This window comes from Taeniopygia guttata, chromosome 12 (assembly GCF_048771995.1).
Source record: "Taeniopygia guttata chromosome 12, bTaeGut7.mat, whole genome shotgun sequence".
Lineage (NCBI taxonomy): Eukaryota > Metazoa > Chordata > Aves > Passeriformes > Estrildidae > Taeniopygia > Taeniopygia guttata.
In genome coordinates this window covers 2,768,963-2,774,734 of record NC_133037.1, presented here as the reverse complement: position 1 = coordinate 2,774,734, position 5,772 = coordinate 2,768,963, and positions in this window count along the sequence as shown.

Genomic DNA, 5,772 nt, shown 5'->3' with positions numbered 1-5,772 from the left:
AATATTTGTATAGTGCAAGTGCATCAGTCTGGAAGGTCCTCACCAACAAAATTAGAGCTGATATTTGCCTCTGGAAAATAGTTCTTGGATAACACTCAGATTTAAAGGGGGAGTTGGGATGCTCAGCTAGAAGCAGTGCTCTTTTTAATGTTCTGGTATTATTCTGTATTCCTTACATTCAATATTTCTGCTCCAAACATCAATGGTATTTCACCAAATGTGAATAAAAGAATGGAAAATCTTCATATGAAGCCAGAGAACCTAATTAAGGCAGGTCATTAGGGAAGGGGTGGGGAAAGAAGAGTAAATAATTGGGATGCTTTATTCATAGTGCCACTGCAGTAATTTGGCTTAAATTTATGGATGTCAAAAAGTTATTTAATTTTTTCCCTTAGCAGTGAACCATCTGGTTTGACTGATTTTTCACTGTAGGATCTCACAAAGATTGGGGTGGTCAGGAGAAAACTTTCATTATAAGCTACAAAAGATTTCACTCTTTAAACAAAAGAGTGAGAGAGAACAGAGTGGAATGAAATGGTAAAGGAAATGAAGGGATTCCTGTGAATTACATGAATATATGGATGGATTTTACTTTTCCTATAAAAATAAAGTTGTAAAGCAGTTAATGGCACCTCAGCTGATGTGCACAGGTCTTACTTGCACTTTGTTAAACAGCCTTGATTATTTCAAACTCGCCTGGATGTTTAAAAAGGAACAGCTTCACAATATATAGAATTTATATTGGAATATACAGAAGGCTAAATGTTACAAACAGCTTGAAATGCCCTGGATTCTTGCTGGTGCAATAACAACTCCAATCTATAACTGGAATATTTCTGTACAGGGATACCCCTGTGGGATACTTGGGAATGTGTTTGTTGGAAATATTCTGGAAACAACACTGGAAGTGTTTTCAGTAAGCACTGCAAAATCACTTCATCCTTTTCCTCTATTCCTGTGAAATCATCCCTGATACACCACTGAATCTGGAATTTTAAGGGTAAGATTTTTGCTCTTAGCACAGAATGGAAAGAAAACTGAAACACAAATGGGAGCATTGTGCCTTCGTTCCTTCCACGGTGCTGACACTGGTGTCTTCCATGATTTCATTAATTCAGAAGAGCCTCAGTTTCTCCACACACTCCAGTTTTAGTGTCTATTTCCTGCTCAGGGTTTCTTATTTCTCTGCCCTTGCCCAGCAGCAGAAAGGAGCCACTGGTTCACTGCAGTGAGTGGGACAACACAAAAGAAGCAAAAGCTCCTCATTTTTTTTGGCTGTGCCACCTGCAGGATTTGGAAGTCTGGATTTCCGAGCCAGAGCAGTGTTACAGACACACCTGAGCTGAATCTCCAGAGCATCCCAACAGGCTTAGTCCCATCCTGTTTGAATATTTAATAATTCCATGAAATTAGCATAGATTTCCGAACGGAGCAAAGGGAATTAAAAATTGCCTCCAAAAATTGCAGAGCAAATTAGCTGATCCTCTGAATATCCAGGCATAATTAGAAGCCAATAACAGCTGGAAAACAAATGTCAGCCTCAGCTGGAGGTGTCAGGAGGAAGTCATCAGCCAGCACTCCTTTTCCTACCCCTCAGCTAAACAGCAGATGAGGTTATCCCTAAAATAAACAGGGCCCAGCTGCTACCCTGAAATTCAGTAAAAAGGGAAGGTAAAAACTGGCGTGGAAGAGACTCAGACTCAGGTGCTGTTGGGAAGATGGAGAATCGAGAAGTTTTTTGGGACCAAGGGCCTTGCCTAGGTGTCTTAGGTTGCAAAATGTGGCTGGGGGTTTATTCTATTTCCACCTGTTAGAGTTGGGGCAGTTTTCTTCTGTTCATTGGGCAGTTTTCTTTATCTCTCCCACAACCAATCCTCCCTCCAGCATGGTTTGAGTAAAATAAATAATCATAGGTTTTGTTTTTTGATAGAGAGTACTTAAGTAGAGTTTTGTTCTTAAATTAAATTTCACAGGCAAAAGTTTTGCACTGCAGAAAAAAAACTCAACCAAAACCCATCTTCAGCCTCAACTAAGTGAAAGAAAAAACCCAAATAACCAACCCAAAGGTAGAGATGATGGAAAAAAGTTGAGGTACCAAGTTTCAGTAAACTGCCTTTCTCTTATCTGCTTTCTCTCTAGGATTAATTGATCCTGAGAAAGATCTAATTTAGTGGAAATTATACAGGACTAAACAAACTTTGCTTCCAAAAGCACAAATACTTCTGAAGGTTTTTCCTTTTGCTATGATTTCAAAAAGACTCAAGGAAATAAGACAAGCTTTTTCTCTGACCTCATAAAAGAAGAAATTCTTCTTCCTTTCAAATTTAACAGCTGGTTCAATATCAGCATCCTTTGTACTGCTGAAGAGTTTCCCAAGCCATGAGCATGTGCAGAATTTATAGGAGGAATCACTAAAATTAAGAGCAAAATTTTAATTTCTTCATTTAAAGCTTAATATTTAATTAATGAGATATTCCAGAATATATCTTTCTACCAAAAAAAAACCCAACCAACCAAACAACCAAACAAACAAAAGTAAATCAAAAACCCCCCAAAAAACCAAACCAAAAAAAAACCCCAAACCCTGTTTTTGAACTTCACCTGGAAAATCTGACAAATATTTACAGGTTTCTTTTCATTTACTTAGTTAATTGTCTGTATGGAATTTTGGTTTTTAGAAACTGTCTTCAGCTTTTGGAGATATATTTCAATGCAATTATTGGTGTTTTGTGATTTAATAACCAAAAACTGAAACCTGTTCAAGTGACCCTTGTCTTTTCAGGAATGATAAACAGAAACCAGACTATTCCTACAATTTTTACTCTTTCTGTTCTTGCAAAGCTCAAATTCCACATGAAATGTTTCAAATTGAGGCAGATAAAGGGAGGCTGAGTTTACATCTAATTTCTCATAAAACCCTGATTGATTCTGATTGATCTCCATTTAACTTGTCAGGAGTTTTTGCAGCTGGGTAATTGCAAAAGTTTTTGCACCATCTTGTATCTGAAAAAAAAGAAAAAAAAAAAATCCCAAACCCTTTTATTTATTGATTGCTTAGTTATATTTACAGGACTTTGATTTTCAAACAAAAATTTCATATGTGCTTCTAGGTTTGGAAATCCATATTTTTTTCCCAGTTTTCCTGAATGTAGAGCTCTGAATTTTTTTCCCCAGTGATGTATGAGCTTCATGGGGGCACAGTAAGGACAAATCAATGAGCCAGGTGTGCACAGTGAATCACCAGGGGCTTAAAACTGCCTCAAGATATATTAACTCAGGGCGAGTTATGCATGAAAATCTCCATTCTCCTAAATATCTGTCAGCATGATTTCTGGATAATGGAAAATTACCTATTCTGTAATCCTTATTTCATATAATAGAACTGGGACCAAATTTATGAAGTCTTGTTGGGTTTTCATGCAATCCTTTGTGCCAAAGCTGGGGGAGAAGTTTAGAAAAATATTGACTGAAAGAAAGCTTGGTCTCCATGTTCCAGAAATCAAAACCACAAGTGGCACTTTACTGCAGCACTGAGGGAAGCACACACACAAAAAAAAAAAAAAAAATTAAAAAAAGGCATATTTTACTAATCCTGATTCCTGCATGTAGCTCAGGAAAACCTCACAGGAAAACCTTGTAGCACCCATTTATATGTGCAAGTAAATCAAATAATTTCTATTTATTTGGCATAAGCTTCCTCTTACTTTCAGAAGACAACAATTTTTTGCTCAGAAATTTTCATAAAGTCATAGAATGCCAAAATGGTTTGGGTGGGGAGGGACATTAAATCCCATCCAGTGCCGCCCTGCCAGGGTAGGGACACCTCCCACTGTCCCAGGCTGCTCCAACCTGGCCTTGGACATTTCCAGGGATCCAGGGGCAGCCCCAGCAGCTCTGGGTATCAGGGAATTCTTCACAGAGAACAATTCCCTCCCAATATCCAACCTAAATCTCCAAATCTTCCAATGAACACAGCTTTTCCACTCCTCCCTGAAATATCTTTTGCATTTGTCTTCCTCTGCTTTGTACTCAGGGTGAAATTATTCTTTTTCTTTGAAATGCTGTGAGGTTTTTTTCCCTGCAGGATTATCCTTTATTATCCTCAGAGCCCAGAGCATTCCTGAGAGCTCCTCAGGGAGCAGCTCTGCCCTGGGACAGGGAGGTTCCACAATCTCCATTTCACTTCAGGAGTTCAGATCTGACTGCAACTTTATTTTTTTTTTATTGTCCTTGAAGAAAAACACAGCATCATCTGCTCTGCCTACAAACTTTCCACCCTAGGAACTCTGAGTTCTGAAAATCAGGATAGAAAAGGGTTAAATTCAGGATAAAAAGCATTAAATCCAGTATCCACCTAAAGGTTAAATCCAAGTCTATGTAAAGAAGTGCAATAAATATCCCTTGTCTTAAATCCATTTAAAGTCATCCAAATGTGGCTGTAGCAGGACTTAATGCACTGAGCTTATAAAGCTCCAAAATAAAAGGGAATTTCACCACCTGTAGGAACCTGCATTTCTCAGCTATTCCATATCAGTGTGAGGGGAATTTTGTGGAAATCCTGAACAGCAGCAGCACCTGAGGGAAAGAAGGAGCTGAATGAACGAGGCTGCGCCATCAGCCAAGGAAAAGGAAAGGTCCTGGAAGGTAACTCTGAGTCCACCACTAAACCTTGTCCTGAAGTGCCACATCCACACCAAAGTTCTTTGGCACTTCCAGGGATGGAGATTCCATCATTTCCTGGCCAGTCTGTTCCAATTTCTGACCACTCCTTCAGTGGGGAATTTCTCCTAGCCAGCATGTCCTGTTAATGGAAAATGGAGGCAAAGGGGAGATATGTTGATGTCTGACTGTCATTCCCACATTTCTCATATCTCAAGGACTTGGGAAACCTGTAAATATTTGTCAGATTTTCCAGGTGAAGCTCAAAAAGAGGCGGGGTTTTTTAAATTTTTTTTTGTTTGGTTTTTTTTTGTTGTTTTCTTTGTTTTTTGGTTTTTTTTTTTTTTTTTTTTTTTGGTAGAATAAAATATGTCCTGTAATGTCTCATTAATTAAATATTAAGCATTAAATTAATAAATTAAAATTTTTGCTGTTAATTTCAGTGAGTGCAGGAGACAACTCCAATGCTGGAAAAGTGAACCAATGGAGCTAAAGGTAGTAAGAAACACAAGGAAAAATTGAGTGGTGGTTGGTCATGGTTGTCCTTGGAAGAGCTCCAGCTCTACTGGGAACCTTCCTTGGAGCATAAGAGGTGAATGGATAAATTCTTTTGATTGCACTGCACCTACATGGCAAATTTCACCAACTTTTCCAACGTCACAACTCCTGCCTTGAAGCTTCAAAGGAGGAAAAAGGCTGATTTAAGCTGCAAGAAACAACCAAATTCACAGTGTTCATTATGACAGCAGAGAAATTTAACATTTCTTTAAAACCCAGGAAAGTTAACATTTTTTCCTTGGCTGAAGTTGGGTAAAACCCCAGATTTTTATGAAGACACTCATTATAGTTGCATATATTAAATTATAATTTCAGGGGAAGTATGGCTGATGTAAGGGAATTCCAAAAGAAATCTTACATAGGGTGAAAAAAAATAACTGAAGTTTTTCTTAAAAATCAGCTTTTGTATTCATAATGTGATAAAATAACCTGCTGGTGGCAAAAGTTTCTTTTTAAAATATTCAGATTCTAAAATAATATTTTAAAGGCAAGAAGGAAGACTCAATGTGAAAGTTGTTCCAGCTCTTTGGAAACCAAACATCACCTGTGAAATTA